Source organism: Triturus cristatus, chromosome 3_1 (genome assembly GCF_964204655.1).
Source record: "Triturus cristatus chromosome 3_1, aTriCri1.1, whole genome shotgun sequence".
Taxonomy (NCBI): domain Eukaryota; kingdom Metazoa; phylum Chordata; class Amphibia; order Caudata; family Salamandridae; genus Triturus; species Triturus cristatus.
The window spans coordinates 926,194,181-926,214,071 of record NC_140583.1 but is presented as its reverse complement, the minus strand read 5'-3'; the positions used below and the strand labels follow the sequence as shown (position 1 = coordinate 926,214,071).

General features: G+C 41.8%; 1 protein-coding gene across 3 annotated transcripts in view; it reads right to left on the bottom strand.

Moving 5' to 3' along the window:
• Positions 1-19,891, bottom strand: part of ERMN (ermin) — a 58,315-nt gene that overhangs the window by 29,361 nt on the left and 9,063 nt on the right. The gene's annotated exons all lie outside the window — the stretch shown is intronic.

Here is a 19,891-nt window from a genome sequence, read left to right as displayed (position 1 = left end):
CAATTGTTGTCTACAATGTTTATCCCATGTTAGATATCAATACTGGAATAAAAATAAATACATATATATATATATATATATATATATATATATATATATATATATTACCTACTGGCGGTCGCCAGTAGGTAGTTATAGTTAGGACCCTGTTTCCATAGGAAATCCGCAACATTCTATTTGGAATAACTTTGGCGCCGGTTGACGAATCCTCACGAAATTTTCAAAATAGGTGGGGCGCTACGCTCCGCTCCTACCCTGAAAGTCTCGGGGGGATTCGTCAAGCAGGGGCCGAGAAAAAAGGGGGGTCCCAAAACACGTTTTCCCCATGCATTTTTCCATAGGACCTTTAGACACAGCTACAGCCCGAACGGCTGAACAGAATTACTTGAAATTTGGCAGAGAGGTAGCCATAAGGTCAAGGAAGTGCCTTTTGCAGGTCTGGTGTAAATCTGTTCAGTATTTCCTGAGTAAATAGCATTTAAAAGCATATATATATGTGGGCGGAGCCTAACCACACATCTCATCCTGAGATCTGATTGGCTGTCAGCACTTCATCCAAGAAGTGTTGGCAGCCATCTTGGGACAAATATACATGATAGCACCTCATTAAAAAGCATTGCAGTTAATAGAAGGTTTTAAGACTTTAGTTACATTATAAATCATTTGTTGATGGTACCATACTCATTTTAGGAATTGTGGTATGTTCTAAGGTGATTTCACCATGTGAAAAAGCCTTCTGCTGGGATATCATGATTGAGAGAAAAATATTTTCTCATGCTTTTACCACAGAGGTTTGGAAGGTGATCTATAGGCTAAACTGAGAGCTTATTTTCTGTAAATTCACATTATCTTTCTCAGTCATGTGAGAATGAAGTCTGATATTCTCAGTAAAACATGTACATCCAACAAGGGCAGAGACTGTCAGTTGATTCCTTTGTGTTCTACTGCAGCTTCCCAGAGTGTTCCAAAGAACTACTAGAGCGCTAACAGTCCTACTTATGATAAACGTATGGCACACCTGAAGCCATCTTGCTTGGATTAAAGTGGTAACTCTTAAAACATTTAATTTAAAAAGGAACAAAATGAGGGGGTTCATTTTTCCATAAAAAGTATGATTAGTGCTGCAGAAAGAAAAATTAGGGCACATTTTGAGTGACTTCTCAAATCCTCTTCTATTTCATTAAAAAATTCTGACATGCAGACTGAAACATGCACTTTCAATACCAGCAGCAGTTTTCCCTGGTGAGCAGTAGCTTTACTACAGTGATCTAATAAGCAAAAAGAGTGCTAACATTCTGAATTTATGGCAAATGTGTGACACATCTGAATGCCTTCTTGATGGAATCAAAGTAAAAAACTGAAAGTATTTCCTACTGAGGAGACTGCAGTAAATGAGGAAATTAGGAAACTTCATAACAAATAAGTCTCCCAAGATGGCCACCAGAGACAAAAGAGCCCAAATGTAGCCCAAATATCACCCAGATGTAGCCCAAGTATAGCCCAATGACAGAATGCCCCAGAATGTTCTTAAAAACAACTAGAGCGCTTACTGTCTTCATTATGACAAAAGTATGGCACACCTGAAGCCATCTTGATTGGAATAAACTGGTAACACTTAAAACATTTAATTTAAAAAGGAACACAATGAGGAGGTTCATTTTGCCATAGAAATTATGATTAATACTGAAGAAAGAAAATGAGGGCACATTTTGAGTGACTTCTCAAATGCTCTTCTATTTCATTAAAAATTCTGACATGCAGACTGAAACATGCACTTTTAATACCAGGAGCAGACTTCCATGGTGGAGTAGTTTTACTACAGTGATCTAATGAGCAACTAGAGTGCTAACATTCAGAATTTATGGCAAATGTGTGACATATCTGAATACCTTCATGATGGAATCAAAGTAAAAAACTGAAAGCATTTCCTACTGAGGAGACTGCAGTACATGAGGAAATTAGGAAACTTCATAACAAATAAATCTCCCAAGATGGCCACCGGAGACAAAAGAGCCCAAATGTAGCCCAAAATCAACCAGATGTAGCCCAAATATAGCCCAATGACAGAAGTGTGCAAAACACTTATTATTTTGTGTTTTTGCAGTGTTATATAGTGCAGACTTGTCAGGTATTGGAGTGCTTTACATGAGCATTGGTTACATCACACAAGAACAAATTCATTTTGGTTGTAGACATGGGGAGACTAAGTGATTTGACCAGAATCACAGAATGTCGAGCTGAAGCAGAAACTTCAACCTGGTTCCCCAGTTGCAAAGTCTGCAGTTCTGGAAGTAACACCACATCCTCTCCCCTAAGTGCAACATTTAATCAAGTGGTCAACTGGATAAAAAAACATAAAGATAACAAATAATTTAAAAGTGCTTTGTCGCTATTTGAAAACTCAGAAAATATGTCCTTATTTTAGTCTTTTAGAGCACTAACCATAATTTTGATGCCAATAAGACCCTCTCATATATGTAATTTCTAAAGGAAATGCTCTAGGTATTACAGTTTTGATTACATCAAGATGATGTCAGGCGTTCCACACTTTTGTAATAAATATAGAATGTTAGCAATCTAGTTGTTCATTAGGATACTGTTGAGAGGCAGAGGCCAGGGGCACGGACTCTGAAAATTGAAGGCAGGTAGGAGGGTGCAAAGGCAACAATTTAACCACACTGAGCAGGCAGGAAGGGCCGTGGAAGCACAACAGACTATGGAGGCAGTGGAAAGGGGGGCAGGGGCAACAAACCAACAATACAGGACTTGCAAGAGAGGCTGTTGGAGGGAAGATCTATTACGGGTCAAGGAAGCTAGGAGCGGTCCCCAGATCCCCGGGAGCCACCACAGAACTGAGCAGGGGAGTGAGTCAGGGACAAAAGGGGCACCTTAATTTGAGCCGGGGTGCCTAGGAACGCTTGCTCCAAAAAATGAAGAAAACAGACATATGAGACATGGAATTGGAGGCAGAATACAATGGCAGTTTAATGAGAAGATGCAACTTCAAAGAAACCGCAGAATAGAGACATAAAGTACAAAAAACAGAATCCAGATAATCATACAGCTGTCATAATATTCTCTGTATCTCAATTAATGTACTGACAGCGAGAGAGAGAAAACACATCTATAAATGCATCATGAGAAACAAGTTACACCAAGGAAAATGTTACCTAGGAACACTCACGTTTACTCTTAGAGCAAGCATTCCTGCAATTACAATACAAAATCTTTTAAATGCAAAAGTAAAGAGAACAATGGTTAAACATAACATGACATTTCATATAGGTAAAATAGAATAAGATACTTCAAGCAAAGCAGAGCAAGACATTTTAAGCAAAGGAAGACAAGAGCTCCCAGCTCTTGGGGAAAACCTGCACTGCCTGTTAACCTACATACAGACGGCGAGGTAGTCCGTCGATATCTGTGGGTGCTCCCTTTTTATATCATTTTGTGGGCTCCTTTGCACGCTACATCTACCTACGTATGCTACCCAAAAGCTTCGACTGCAGATTTTACCAGACATTTCGTCATTTACCCACTTAATGCTGACAATGGACTGGGTGAAAAGGTCAGTCTCTCAGGCCAATCGCTTATCGTAAGTTCCATAGAGCAAGCAGAAAATAATGGGTATTGTACGGGAATTCAATATATTCATGTAAAAATCTCCTCAGTTCTCCTAACTTGACGCTCTGCGGTTGCCACTTCCTTAAAAGCGGGAAACCTGCCCAGGAAGCAAGTACCAGTCCAGGATGCAGCCTACTGTATGTCGACAGCTTCAGGGGGATGTTGAACTTTGATACCGAGCACGGAGCACTCGGGTAGGGTGGGGGCTACTAGTTTGGATCAGAAGGCCTCGCAGACCTGCCTTCAGACTGCTATACACTAAAATTGCAGAGCTATGGTCAATTTAACAAAGAGGCCTACATATTGAACAGAAGGGCCTACACAGGGGTTTTATGCTGGCTGAGTGGTAAGGATGTCTCAGGATAATTATATAGCAATACAGGACCCGCTGGTCAATTTAATACGGCCTACAAATGCAGCTGGCAGGGCAAGGACAAGGGTCTCATACTTCAGGTGTGGACAGAACGGGCCAGGGGCCCCCTGTGATACAAAATCTACCCTCCTTCAAGGCTGTGGCAATGTAATAGACCATTGTGGGCAGAAGGAAGAGGCAATGGTAGTACAACCATACATGCCAACAGACCCGATTCAGCCAGGAAACGTCCAATGTTTTTAAGCTCAAATGGGCTTTATTTGATCTGTCTCCTGTCTACAATATCCTCTTTTTCAATGTAACTCAAAGGGGAAAATCAATACCCCAGTTTTTTTTCAAAATCTCCCTCTTACCAAGTTCAAAATGTTCGCAAGTATGGTACATTGGATCATGGAAGGAAATGGGATAGGGACATGGACTTGGATAACAGAGGACAGGAGGGACATGGAGAGGTGCACCAAACTGACCCTGCAGGGCAGGCATCAGGGTTTGCAGCAGCACAATACACCACACAGGGCATGCAGGACGGGAGTGCAGCACAACAATCCATAGAAAGCAAGAGGGAGGGGACAGGACCATGCACATGGACAACAGAGAACAGAGGGGCAAGAGGCAATGGTAGCTAGCTGACCATAATGGACAGACAGGAGAGAAAGCTGCAGCATAACAGACCATAAAGGGCAGGAGGGACGGATCAGGGGCATTACAATGGAACAGACAAGCCAGGAGGGAGGGAGTAGGGCTGGGGGCAAGGGGGCAGGGCAGGAGCAGCAAGATAGCCATGGAGGTCAGGCAGGATGGGCACTAGAAGCAAGACACACCATGAAGAGCAACAGTGAGACTGTGATGGCATACACACAGACCATGGAGGGAAGGTGGGAGGGGGTCAGGGGCAGCTAACTGACCACACAGGGAAGGTGGGAGGGGCCATGGCAGCACAGAAGACCATGCATAGCAAGTGGGAGGGTTAGTGGCAGCACAATGGCTATGATGGGCAAGAAGGAGGGTGGAGGGGCATGCACAAAGGACAATGGAGGATAGAAGGGAGGGTCAGGACCTGTGCACAGACAAGAAAGTTCAGGGGAAGGGACCTCACAACAGACCACACGGGGCAGGCAGGAGGAGCAGTTGCAGCACAACAGACCAGGGAGGGCAGAAGGGTGTGGCAGTACAATGGACCATGTAGGACAGGAGGAAGAGGATAGGGGCATGGCATGTGGACAGGCAGGGTGGAGGTGGCAGGGACAGGTTACAGTCATCTGACAATGCTAGGCAGGTGGGAGGGGAGTGGCAGCTCAACAGAACACTCAGAGTAGATAGGAGTGGCAGGTCCATGGGACATGGTGGGCAAAACGGATGGAGCAGGGGCATGCACAAAGACATCGGAGGGCAGGGGGAAGGAGAATAGGGGCAGCAAGCTAAGCACAGAGTTTAAGCAGGAGGTCAATGATGGGGCATAGAATTGGGCAATGGAGGGCAGGAGGACTGGACTGGTACATCATACTAAATTGAGGGCAGTGGCAGCACATCAGACCATGCATGGCAGGAGGGAGGAGGCTAGTCCATGGATTCACACAACAGAGGATAGGGAGGAAGGGGATGGGGCAGCAAGCTAACTGTTCAGAGAAGGTGGGTATTAGGAACTTTATTGTTTTTAAAACATTGTGTCTGTGCGAACTACTTAAAATATGAACAAGTATGCAGCATAATCTCACTTTTATTCAGGAAGAAGAGGACGTTTGTGACTGTGACTCCGGGCTCACTTGGCAGAAACACCCCCTGACCCTCCAGCCCCTATCGCAAAATGTAATGCCCGTGAAAAGGGTAGGTGAACACAGTGTTATATAGAACATAGTCCTGAGAGCACGATTGAAAATGAAAACTAGATATAGTGTATGGTATAAACTATGCACCAAAAAGTGTGATATAAGATGAACCGGGCGTGAAATATAATTTGCAATACATTGTGCGCAATGACAGATTCATTGGAGAGCGCGAGATAGCACAGGCACTAGCGCGTGCTATGCGATATGCGCCTTGGAGTGTAATATGCACAGGGCAGTGTTGTGTAACCTAACTAGTCTCTAAAGTTGTAATATAAAATATGTGCTGGGGAGTGTAACGTTGCATATGCACTGTGACAAATATATGGATCCCAGATTGTAATATGTATGGCATAGCACTGTGCGTTATAACATAGGCATCGAGAAAGGCACGTTAGATGGGGCAATATAACCCGTGCGAAGACAAGTGTGGCATGACATATTCACGGGGTGGTGTTACAGTGCACATGGGCTAGAGAGTGTCATAGCATATGCACTAGCTAGTGGAATACAACACAGAGGTGTGTGGCACTCGGCAGGCAATGGTGGGTGTAACACAGCATTGGGCTCTGTCAGGAGCACGCTGTGACTCTCAAGTGATGTTCGTCCCCTTTCCAGAGAGTAAAATAAAAAGTATTACACATCCGGCAGTGGATGTGTGTTTTATTAACCGTGAGGGGGGTTTCTTGCATAGTTTTGGTCGAATTTTTGTCGAATCCCCTTTGAATGGCTTGGTGTGCATGTGTATTAAATGTGCCCGTCAATAGCTACCCATGTTTGTATAAATAAACGACAAGGGTGTCTACCAGGATTAGGCACGGTAGGGCATCAGACATGTCAGAGCTTCACTAGTGGTGTAAATACATTCCACGTGGATTCATTGCATGCATAGTCGCCTTTTAATGAATATCACGCAAATCGTCATGGTGATAGGTACGTACGGTTTGTCCAGCATGTCCTAGGTGTGTCTATAAATATATATTTTTTAAAAATAATAAAAAACAGTGGCCGGCCCTGGGGATTGGGGTCAAAAAAATATAATTAGGAGACTGGCCCTGGGGGATGGGGTCATCAGGGCCAATAAATTAAAATAAGAAGGGGAACCAAACAGCCCCCCTTCCTAAAAAACTAAAATAAATAAAAGACTGGCATCGTGCCGGAGGCCATGCCCCCTCCGTGCAGCACTCTGCAAACGCGCCCCCAACAGGCATCTCCAGTATGCGCCAGGGAGCTGCGCTGCAGCCAGGTGTTCTGAGGCCAAGCCCCTTTTTACACCTCTCTGCAACGCAGCTCTGTGGCGCTTACTGGAGGTACCTAGTGGTCTAGTTTGACCCTAGGGACCCTTAGGATTCAGGGGGACTTAATCTCTCAACTTAGAACAGCCACAGGGCGCGTTTACACAGTGGTGAAGGGAGGGGACGGGGCCTGAGGTGACGTGTGCAAACACGCACTATGGCATGTTTTAAATTGGGGATATAATTTCCCTTCAATACTGAGGGCCCCTGGGGGCTAACTAGCCCACCAAGTGCTTCCAGTAAGCGCCACTGAGCTGCATTGCAGAGAGGTGGTCCAGGCCGTGCCACTTTTTACACCTCTCTGCAACGCAGCTCTGTGGCACTTACTGGAGGTACCTAGTGGGCTAGTTGGACCCTAGGGACCCTCAGGATTCAAATGAACTTAATCTCCCAACTAAAAATGGACACAGGGCGTGTTTACACAGTGGTGAAGGGAGGGGACGGGGCCTGAGTTAATGTGTGCAAAAACGCCCTGTGGCCTGTTTTAAGAGGTAGTTTTAATCCCCATGCCCTATTATACACTACGGGCTTACAGAGGAGGTCATGCTAATCACAGGGGGACCCCAACGCATAATGTTCCCTAGTGTATGTAGGTGTTTTCACTGTATTCTAAGTGTCTTTTAACATAGCACTGGCTCTAGGACTGGTTAGTCAGACTCAGTTACCACCAGTATCCGTCTGAAAAAGTTGAGGGTACAGGATGATTTTGCAACAAGGCTTCTTTCTGCTCTTCTTTTTGTTCTTTCTGCACGTTATCCTTCTTCCTGCACTTATCTTCGTATTTGAGGACTTCTGTTGCTTCTTTCTGCACTTCTTTTGTTTCTTTCTGTGCATTTTTTCTTCTTTCTTCACATGTCCTATCTCTGTAGGCATAGTTAGAAATTAGCATTTAAAAAACCTTTGAAATTCACAGAAAAAACCATAGGTTTCAGGCACGTTATAGTTAGGAATTAGCATTTAAAAAACCTCAGAAATTCACTGAAAAAACCATAGGTTTCAGGGGTGTTATAGTTAGCTGGACTTTTCACTTGTACAAAACCATTGAAATTCCCCCGTTATAGTTAGTTCAGCTAACTATAACTCGCGCGCCCGCAATGCACTGCTGATGACGTCACATATTACATCACTCATGACATGGTCAGTGACATCACTCATGACATCACTGATGACATCTCAAATGACATCACTGATGACATCACTGATGACATCATCCTTGTGATAGAGTGGCAGACCTCCTCTCACCCTAATATAACCTTTGATACACACATTCAAAAATAGAGACTAAAATTTTCAAAACAATGGACATACCAATACCAGTTACAACAACCTCTTCAGTAATTCTAAGATCCACATACACATCCACTCATTCACCAACAGTCCTATACAGTCACTCATACATGTACTCACTCATCATATGTACTCATACACCTATACATCCTGTTACACAATGCCACTCATCCATAGAGTTACTCACACACATAGTCACTCATGCTAATAAAGAATCAAACATACATTTACTTGCATATACAGTTATACACACACCACCATACTTACTTCTACGGAAACTTACACATACTTAGTCTTTTAAACAATCACTTATAGAAACACATACTTATTCATACAGGAACTCTTTCAATCTCTCACTCTCACATATACTCACATATATACACCAATAGTCACATATACTAGTTTAAAACATATGTAGTTACTCATAAAGACACTATTGAGACAGTCATTCACTCACTAACACACCCATACACACACTCATCCACCCATACAGTCCTGCACACATGCTGTGTTCAACACATACAAACAGTGAGTCACTCATTCATGCACCTATGCACTACGTAATACCCCCCACCGAACCATGCAGACACTCAGACTGATACTCAAAAAACCAACTAATAACCTATATAGACACCCATGTAGCTACTCACCAACCCATGCAGCCACTTATACACAAAGTGAGAGACTGATACAGATATTTACATATTTAAACATTACTCACTAAGCCATGTATTCACTATGATACACTTAATCAGTCAGTTACACAATCAATTTTTCAAAAACAAATCATCCATTTAGACACTTATATACCCATTTATTCTTCCATCGACCTTGAGATATACATCTATAAAACATATTTAATTTTCAGAAAAACACACATTCACTGGATGATGTCATCAGTGATGTCATCAGTGATGTCATTTGAGATGTCATCATTGATGTCATGAGTGATGTCACTGACCATGTCATGAGTGATGTAATATGTGACGTCATCAGCAGTGCATTGCGGGCGCGCGAGTTATAGTTAGCTGAACTAACTATAACGGGGGAATTTCAATGGTTTTGTACAAGTGAAAAGTCCAGCTAACTATAACACCCCTGAAACCTATGGTTTTTTCAGTGAATATATATATAGATAGATATATATAGATATATATATATATTATCTACTGGCGGTCGCCAGTAGATAGTTATAGTTAGGACCGTGTTTCCATAGGAAATCTGAAAATTCTATTTTGAATAACTTTAGCGCCGGTTGACGAATCCTTGTGAATTTTTCAAAATAGGTGGGGCGCTCCGCTCCGCTCCTACCCTGAAAGTCTCGGGGTGATTAGTCAAGCGGGGGCCGAGAAAAAAGGGGGGTCCCAAAACGCATTTTCCCCATGCATTTTTCCATAGGACCTTTAGTCGAAGGTACAGCCCGAACGGCTGAACAGAATTACGTGAAATTTGGCAGAGAGATAGCCATAAGGTCAAGGAAGTGCCTTTTGAAGGTCTCGTGTAAATCTGTTCAGTATTTCCTGAGAAAATAGCATTTAAAACCATATCAATATCTATACGCGCGCACCGTGTGCGCACTGTGCGCGCACCCTGCCGTGCGCGAGCGCAATTCTGATTGTTTGTTAGATGTCAGTAAACATTCGAATCGGTCAAAATCAGGAAGTGGCGGCCACCATTTTGTCTCTCGCAGTCTGAGGCAGTGAAAAACAAAGGTGGAGAACGTGAAAAGGGGGCAGGGTGGACAGTTCCTGACCCCCTAGCCTTTGTCAGGGGGTCACTGAAGGATCCCCAAGGGTGAAAAAAACATTTATATTTTTGTCAAAAATGCGCAGGGTGCGTGCACGGAGTGCGCACGGTGCGCGCACGGCACGCACAACGCTTCGTGGGCGCTCGGTGAAAAACCTGAAAAAAATAAATATTAATAAATACATAATTTAGCATTTAAAAAACCGTACAACTTCACTTAAAAAACCATAGGTTTCACACACGTTATAGTTAGGAATTAGCATTTAAAAAACCTTGCAAATTCACTTAAAAAACCATAGGTTTCACACATGTTATAGTTAGCTGGACATTTCCCTCGTAAAAAACCAATGAAATTCCCCCGTTATAGTTAGTGCAGGCAACTATAACTCACGCGACCGCAATCCTCTGCTGATGACGTGAGATATTACATCACTGATTACATATGTGTCTTTCTGAAAAATAAATATTTGTAATATATGTATAGCTAAAGATTAATGGAAGAAGACATGGGTAAATAGGTGTCTAAATACAGTGATGTAATATCTGACGTCATAATCAGAGGATTGCGGTCGCGTGAGTTATAGTTGCCTGCACTAACTATAACGGGGGAATTTCATTGGTTTTTTACGAGGGAAATGTCCAGCTAACTATAACATGTGTGAAACCTATGGTTTTTTAAGTGAATATATATATATATATAACCGCTCCACTTGCACCAATTTCTCGCACTCACGAACGGGTGCTGTTCGGCGGGGGGTGCTCCCGCCAATATTAACGCTGCACGCCTCCTCTCACTCCAGAAAAGACACAGCACTCACGGGGGAGAGTCAATAGATTTATTTTGACTCACAACGCTCCAACCAGACGCGTTTCGGCAACGCCTTCCTCGGTGGTATAAGGGCGCGCCAGAAACTGCCATTTTTTATATATTTGCATCTGACCACATTTCCACATTTCCTGTTTAACAACATCAACAAAGGACTAATTCATACATGTTGTTCATCAGCGCCATATTGGAATGGTATATACATCGTTTTATCGATTGTAGTTAAATGCTTCAGGTAAATTCCCCGATAATAGCATAAATGTTTGTACTCATATAATTCATATTTCCAAACATACATACACTGTATCACGCCCTCGATGGGCCATTGTACCTACATATACATACATGGGATTATCAAAGCAATATGTTTCGTACCCCTTCAGCCCTGAATGGGCCCAAGCGCTATAATTACATGTAGTCCTCCTAGATTTTAGGATAATCAACACCATCACTTAAATCATAATCTCTTTCATGATGACAGAAATGACAAGAAAATGACAAAAAAATGACAAAAAAATGAAACCTCATAAGAATTAAATTAAAAATTAATCAATTAATTGAATAATTAATTAATTAAGCACTCTTCAGAGAAATTATAGAGCATTTATCATCAGAGTCATAATTGGATATTCCTCAATACCTCTTTAGTAAATTTTCAACTTGAATCCCATCAGTGTGGTATGTCCATGCGGTTTAAGATACATTTGCAAGGTTTTTTAAATGCTAATTCCTAACTATAATGTGTGTGAAACCTATGGTTTTTTAAGTGAATATATATATATATATATTCACTTAAAAAACCATAGGTTTCACACATGTTATAGTTAGCTGGACATTTCACTCGTAAAAAACCAATGAAATTCCCCCGTTATAGTTACTGCAGGCAACTATAACTCACGCGACCGCAATCCTCTGCTGATGACGTCAGATATTACATCACTGATGACATATGTGTCTTTCTGAAAAATAAATATTTGTAATATATGTATAGCTAAAGATTAATGGAAGAAGACATGGGTAAATAAGTGTCTAAATACAGTGATGTAATATCTGACGTCATCAGCAGAGGATTGCGGTCGCGTGAGTTATAGTTGCCTGCAGTAACTATAACGGGGGAATTTCATTGGTTTTTTACGAGTGAAATGTCCAGCTAACTATAACATGTGTGAAACCTATGGTTTTTTAAGTGAATATATATATGTATATATACATATATATATGTATATATATAATATAATAATAAATATAATCTATTACGATGTTGTGTGAACTTTAACTACCAGTGCAATGCATCATGGGGCTTGTATTTTGTATGCCTGTCACGTGACTTTTGAAGTTTAAAAAGCGTGCATGAAGCATTGTGCAAATTACTTTCTCCCCCTGTGACCAAGGCAGATGCCGAAACGCGTAAAGAACAGGAGATATTTTGCGTTGCTGAGCCTGTGAATAAATGCCTTCAATCCGGTATTGGGCCTCATGTGGTGTGTTAAATGGTTGGGCTGCTCCGTGCCCGGTGTTCTGAGGCCGCCCTGTAGGGTGTAATGCTCCTTTGCTCTGAGGCTGTTTGGAAATATATATGAGGTAAAAGTTGACATTATAATTGAGCATATGGCATATAGGTGACTTCGGTCGGCGATATATATTTCTTTAGAACTTATAGCTCAGACATTACAGTCTGTGACACTAGATAGCATCCTTGTAGTTATTATATTTGCACATACGGGGAGGTTATATATCAGCAACCAATCCCCTCGCACACTGTTTTATTATTTTTTAAGCACTTACACTTTATGGAAATTTCAACACCGGTTCTCTTGCTAATTTTTATAAAATTTCTTTTTTAAATATTTAATGGATACACGGGTATAATCATTTTTTATCACATCGGTTCTATGCAAAACAATCAGTCAACAAACGGAAAAACACAAAGGCTTTTGGCATTTAGGCCATTATTCTAACCTTTGAAGTGACATGTTGGGTATAAAATATTGAAATATCATATCAACAGCAGTCATGACAATCAGGTCTTGTTACAATGAGAGGCATTCAGCAATAAAATAGCAATGCCTGATGCCTTTCTTTTAAATTACACACTTGTAATCTTATAGTATGTTTTCTATGTTGATTGTATTGATTGTACCATGTGACCTTGCACTAGCACTTTAAAAATGAATGTCTCCCGTGTAAGCGCTGTTGTCATGTGATCAAGGCAGAGAAGCTGCCGAAACGCGTCATGGTGGAGAGTGGCTTGTAAATAAAATCTATCAAGCACCTATCTGGGTCCTATCTCGCTTTGTTCCAGCGGAGCGGCATGGAGTTATAGAGCGAGCAATCGTTGATATATATATATATATATATATATATATATATATATATATGTCGTTCCACAGCGCACCATCGCACTCCATGCACTCCTTCCAAAAAGGCACAAATCCGCGGTTCAAATTTCAAATTTATTAGGGTAATTTGGCTGTCGATGCTGAATAAATCAATTTGAAATTTGAACCGCGGATTTGTGCCTTTTTGGAAGGAGTGCATGGAGTGCGATGGTGCGCTGTGGAACGACATTAAAGTAACAGGGAGTCTTGGACCCTGTGATTGCACCGAGATGCTAGTGTCCCGGCGATTTCCAAGGATGTGGCTCTTTATATATATATATATATATATATATATATATATATATATATATATATATATATATGTATATGTATATATTCACTGAAAAAACCATAGGTTTCACACATGTTATAGTTAGCTGGACATTTTACTGATAAAAAACCAATGAAATTCCCCCGTTATAGTTACTGTAGGCAACTATAACTCACGCGACCGCAATCCTCTGCTGATGCTAATACTGTATTTAGACACTTATTTGCCCATGTCTTCTTCCATTAAATTTTAGCTATACATATATTACAAATATTTTTTTTTCATAAAGACACATATGTCATCAGCAGAGGATTACGGTCGCGTGAGTTATAGTTGCCTACAGTAACTATAACGGGGGAATTTCATTGGTTTTTTATCAGTAAAATGTCCAGCTAACTATAACGTGTGTGAAACCTATGGTTTTTTCAGTGAATTTGTACGGTTTTTTAAATGCTAAGTTACTTTACGCCATTTGTGGCGTGCGCGCCCACTTAAAGCAGTTCGTTCCGTGCACGGTTTTTATCAACTTTAATAAGCCCTGTACATTTGGTGGCCTTCGGCCACCAAAAGCACAGGGGGTGAGGTCAATGTGGATAGTGTTTTTTTTATTTCGATTTTATAATTTCATGTTGCCAAAATTACGTTTTTTTTCTCTATTAATAAGCCCTGCACATTTGGTGGCCTGCGGCCACCAAAAGCACAGGGGGTGGGGTAAGTGTGGATAGTGTTTTTTTTATTTTTATTTTTTTACCGTAAGCGTACGGTAAGCTTACGGTAAGCGTACGGTAAGCGTACGGTAAGCGTACCCCGCGAAATTGCCGAAAAAAAAAAAAAAACGCTTTTGCTCTTGGGGGATGTTTGGGGACTCCCTCAACATGACTATGTGGGAGGGAGTTGTCAAAACAGCCCCGTAACATGTTTTTGGCCATCATGTTTGATAAACAACACTCAGTGCGAGAGACAAAATGGCGGACGCCGCTTCCTGGTTTCGGCCGATTCGAATGTTTACTAAGATCTAAGAGCCAATCAGAATCGCGCTCGCGCACGCCACCGTAAGCTTACGGTAAGCGTACGGTAAGCGTACGGTAAGCGTACCGTAAGCGGGCTCAGATATATATATTGATTTAAAGGCTATTTTCTCAGAATCTACTGAACAGATTTACACCAAACCTACAAAAGGCACTTCCTTGACCTAGGGACTACCTCTCTGCCAAATTTCTAGTAATTCTGTTCAGCCGTTCGGGCTGTAGCTCGTTCTAAAGGTCCTATGGAAAAATGCATGGGAAAAACGCGTTTTGGGACCCCCCTTTTATCTCAGCCCCCGCTTGACGAATCCCCCCGAGACTTTCAGGGTAGGAGCGGAGCGTAGCGCCCCACCTATTTTGAGAAATTCGCGAGGATTCGTCGACCGGCGCCAAAGTTATTCAAAATAGAATGTTGAGGTTTTCCTATGGAAACGTGGTCCTAACTATAACTACCTACTGGCGACCGCCAGTAGGTAATATATATATATATATATATATATATATATATATATATATATATATATATATATATATACCTGGCAAGCAGCTGTTTCAAAAATCCTTGAATTCTATAGGCTGAATTTGGTACAAGATTGCCATCTTTGAACGATTTCTTTCTAAAGATAGCATAAATCATTCAAAGATGGCTGCAATGCACATGAATTTGCAGGTGCCATCTCTTTACTTTATTTTTAACTTATCATTTCAACATGATGGATGGAATTAAGTATGCACACATTGGGGGAGAGCAAATGGTTCAATCGCATTATGCAGCAGTCAGGACTTTAGCAAAAGTAATGAAACACACAGCAGCGTGTAGCAGTGGGACTCAATAGGCATGTTTTCAAAGAGAGGAAGGACCCTGTGCACAACTACCAGTCAAGGGAAAAACGTAGGGATCAATGAACAGGGAAACAAGCTGCCTGGCAGCAGTGTGCAGGGTCCAGGACCTCACACAAATAACATAAATAAATTCTAAAAAAATAATGAAGCTGAGAGAGAGAGGGGTTGCAATGGATTGACGTGGAGGTTGGCTGGTTTTGTAAGGAGAGAGAGTGCGAAAGAGAGAGAAGGGGAGAGAGAAAGAATGCATTCATATGGAGTGGTGAAACACAATTTAAAAAGTAGACCCCTTCAAATCAGCGGTTAAGGGATAAAAGTCTTCTAATCGGAATTAATGTAAAGAAGCTATGCTCCATGGAGGCACAAACAAAATAATAGGGAGGTAAGCCATCAAATAAGGAGTAAGGATTCAAGCAAATAGGAAAAACTTCCAATCATGAGCAGGGGGTTGCTCCAAAGCCATCTCTTTTTATTGCGTTGTAGACAATAGGTCCTTAACAAAAGTAGGCCAAGACTTAACCATGCATATGTACATACAAACAAAGGTCACAAAAGTCACCCTTTAACCGGTTGAATACAGTGGATGACCCACTGACACACAGGGCCTAATTCACAAAGGGCCTCCGCACTCGTGGCTGAGACCACGCAGTTGGGGCAGGGGGCCTGCAATTGTCATGGGACCTCTGCACTGCAGTTTCTTATAGCGGATGTCCCACCACAAATTCAGGCCCCCTATCATAACTGTGAGGCCTCCGCCACAAGTATGGAGGCCCTTTTTGAACCGGGCCCTCAGTGCTTTACATCATAATGCAATGAACATCAACAGGTCGCCCACTGCATTACAAAAGAATATGCTAGCGCTGCAAGCACCTGAAGCATTTACTTTTTAAACATAAAGTCAGGATGTGAAGGATCTTCCCTCACTTCCCTCACTTCCCACGTTTACTTATTTTTGTTTTGATGTGATGTGGAGCACGCACAGTGCAGTGATATCACACCAAAAGCGGCCTGATTTCACTTTTATTGGTTCCCTAGGGCATGACTCTGCATCTCAAGCACTTGATCTCTCACTCTATAGTGGTTCCCTGCTAGGAGATCTCCCTTGGAATGTGTAGCCCCAAAGATAGATCCACCCACTTTACATCAGGGAAAACTCTTTTGGGAAGAGCACTGCCCCTGGGTATGGCCCAGGGATCCCCCAGGTCACAAGCCTTACTTCCCTCAGAGGACAGAAAGCCTAGCAGACACAATGAAAAATGGGCTAACAAAAAAGAAGATATGGACGTGGCCCAACCAAGCACATAGCCGGGCTCCTACCACTGAACGGGTACAACAGACTTCCTTCCCCCCAAAGGGGATGCTTTAAAACATTCACTAGATGCAGCAGAAACCGAGGTAAAAAATGGGATGATGGCGGCCCACCGGTGAGATCCCACAGTTTTTAAGCCTCCCAGGGTGGCAGATTGAGAGTTTATCAGCAATTTGCTCTTTGGGACAGAAGGCCTACCAGACACCAAGGCACCAAGACACCAAGACAATATTTAATTATTTCAGAAAAGTAGTAGGGGATGGGTATTAGGGGATGGGGCAGTCTGTTCTCCACTCCAAAAGCCACAACATGTTTTCTGTCCTATGACTTGAGCATCCACATCCCCATAAAAAGTAAGAGGAAATTTGGATTGTTTTGTGTTGACAGGTGGGGTGACCGTGAAGGAAATTTCAATTTTCTCTCACTTGCCATGCTGAACACATTATTTATGTTCTAGATCAGCCTGCAACCAGGAAACCCTACTAAACCCAAATATTTCTGAATCTTACACACCCAGGGGAGTCCAAGGCAGCATGTCTTGAATGGGTCTCACTATGTTTATTTGCACACAATGCCCTGCTAACCTCAAACATTGACACAAATCACAAATTGATCTCACTTTTCTGTGAGGGAAACGTTTGGTAGCTGAAAGGATCCACGAAAGGCCTACCACCTAGCAATCTCACACTTCCACTGATAAATATGGTCTCTCTCTTGTGTGGCTGGGCAGAGCACCCATGACAGGAAAGGACCCAAATATTACATAAAGATATAAAATTCTTGCCATCAAAAGCAAACCACTATTACCATTTGGCTAGATGCAGTATTTCGGCCCATGCTTGGCCACAACACGGGAAAACCTACAAAACCACGACATTTCTGGATAAAATTATGTATTTTCTACACTTTTCAATTAGGTAAACTTATGGAATCTCTGGGGCTCCCCAAAATAACTTACACCTAGCATCCCCACACTCCTACCAATAAAACCGGTATCCCACTCGTGTGGTATCAAACCTGGGGCCATGGAAAGCGAATATGGTCTTCACATGGTCCCTTGTTTGATTTGTTTCTCTTGTGGGCACAAGGCCCAGACACAGAAGTGGGGTACCATTTTTATGGAGTGAAGTGGGGGAATGCTGTGTGGTAGAAATGTTGTGGATGCTAACAGATTCCAGGACGTTCTCTGACAGAAAAGTGAGAAAATGTTTACTCAAAGTTTGAGATTTGCAGAGCATTGAATGTAAGAAAGCATAATGTAACCCATGCAAGTGACACCACCCTGGACTTTCCTTGGTGTCTAGTTTTCAGAAATATCTTGGTTTGGTAGGTACATCTAGATAGCAGTTGAGCCCTGGCCACATTCCGCTTCTACCCACATTATCAAAAATGGGATGTCCCTGTGCCACTTTTTGGTGCTTTTCCTGTACTGAGTGCTAGTCCTGCCACACAAGCAGGGTACCATTTTTATCAGGAGAACTGTGCTAACATTAATAGATATTAGATTTTTCTGCATTTGTGGCTTTCATATATAAGCCACCATGCAATAAAGAACATATTTTGCAAAATGCCCTCTGAATCACATAATAGTGTGGGTTACCCAAATTTAAAAATTGTACGAATAAACACTATTCCCAAACTCAGTATCTTTTGCACATAACAAAAATCTATAGGAATCCTACATAACCATTTTCATTAATTAGATGGTACAACATAAAATGGTGCATGGTCAGAAAACAATCATTATAAGCTGCAGCTCAGTTGTGGGCTCTGGGTATTAAATGTTTTTAGACAATCAACAAACACTACATATCCTTGTGACCAGAACTGTATGACTGAGGTAACTGTATATCACTTTTCTAAATTTGCCATCAAAGCAAAATATTCAAGATGAAAACGTTGTCACCAATTGATAAACCATGAGCAATCTACATAAATGATCCCTTGCTCAATTTCTAGTTTTGTTTCAGAAATGTGTAGCCTTCCGGGTTCACCCATGGGTTTCACATCTGTTTCCAACATAAACTGCAAGTAGGTTGAAACCACATAAAAATCAAGCAAAATGGACTTACACTTAAAAAAATGCTAAAACTGTAGTAAAACAATTGTTGGGTTTTTTTACAACTCTGCTTGTTCCTGAAACCTGGAAAGATGGTGATCCTAGCATTGTTAGTAAAAGAAAAACATACTCTTTCTTACACCTGATTTTTTTCTCTTTCTTTTTAAAAAAAATGTTAAATCTTGCTTTTTTTTTCCATTCCCACCAAGAGAATATGCAATATCCAGGTACCTTCATGATGTGGGAAAAAAGGATGCAAAATTTGTCCTGGGTAGCTTTCCTGCTTAAAATAGTCACTACGACTTTTTTTTTTTAAATTGATTTTCATAAAGTCTCATACAGTGTACAAGAAAAGTATCAAAGAGTACAACTATATGAAAAAAAACAACCATCAACATCTCGTGGCTGCAATGCATTCATAGACGGGATAGATTCTAATCACATTGGTAAAGTTACATATAGCATTCAGTGCCTGCAATTACAAAAAGTTATGTTCACAGGAAAGCATTGTCGGGGGCATCTGGCTGTGCAACAGAACGCAAATATATCAATAGGGGCTCCCAGATGTCATTGGGCCTGGAGGACGACGGCAGCTCCTCCGTATACAACACTAGATTTTCTCTGCAGTACACCAAGTCCCTGAGCCACTGCTCTGCTGAAGGACTCTGCGTGCTAACTCACACCATCGCCACTCGTCTTTTTCCAATAAGTAGTGCCACCCTCGCCAGTCTGCCTGTGACACCCTTCAGGAAAGGGACTACGCATAATTAGCATATCTGCGGGGAACACTGCAAGTCAATCCCAATTATCTTAGACAATTTCGCAACCACATCCACCCAGTATCCCAACACTCGCTTGCAGGCCCAAGCTAGATGCCAAAAATCTGCCCCCAAGGCCCCACACCGTTTACAAGCGTCAGTGTCCCGGAGCCCATATTTAAAAAGTTTGTGCGGCATATAATAAACCTGATGAAGGTATTTAAAATGTATGATACACAGATTCCAATTAGAGGTGAGGGCTGTGGGTCCAGAT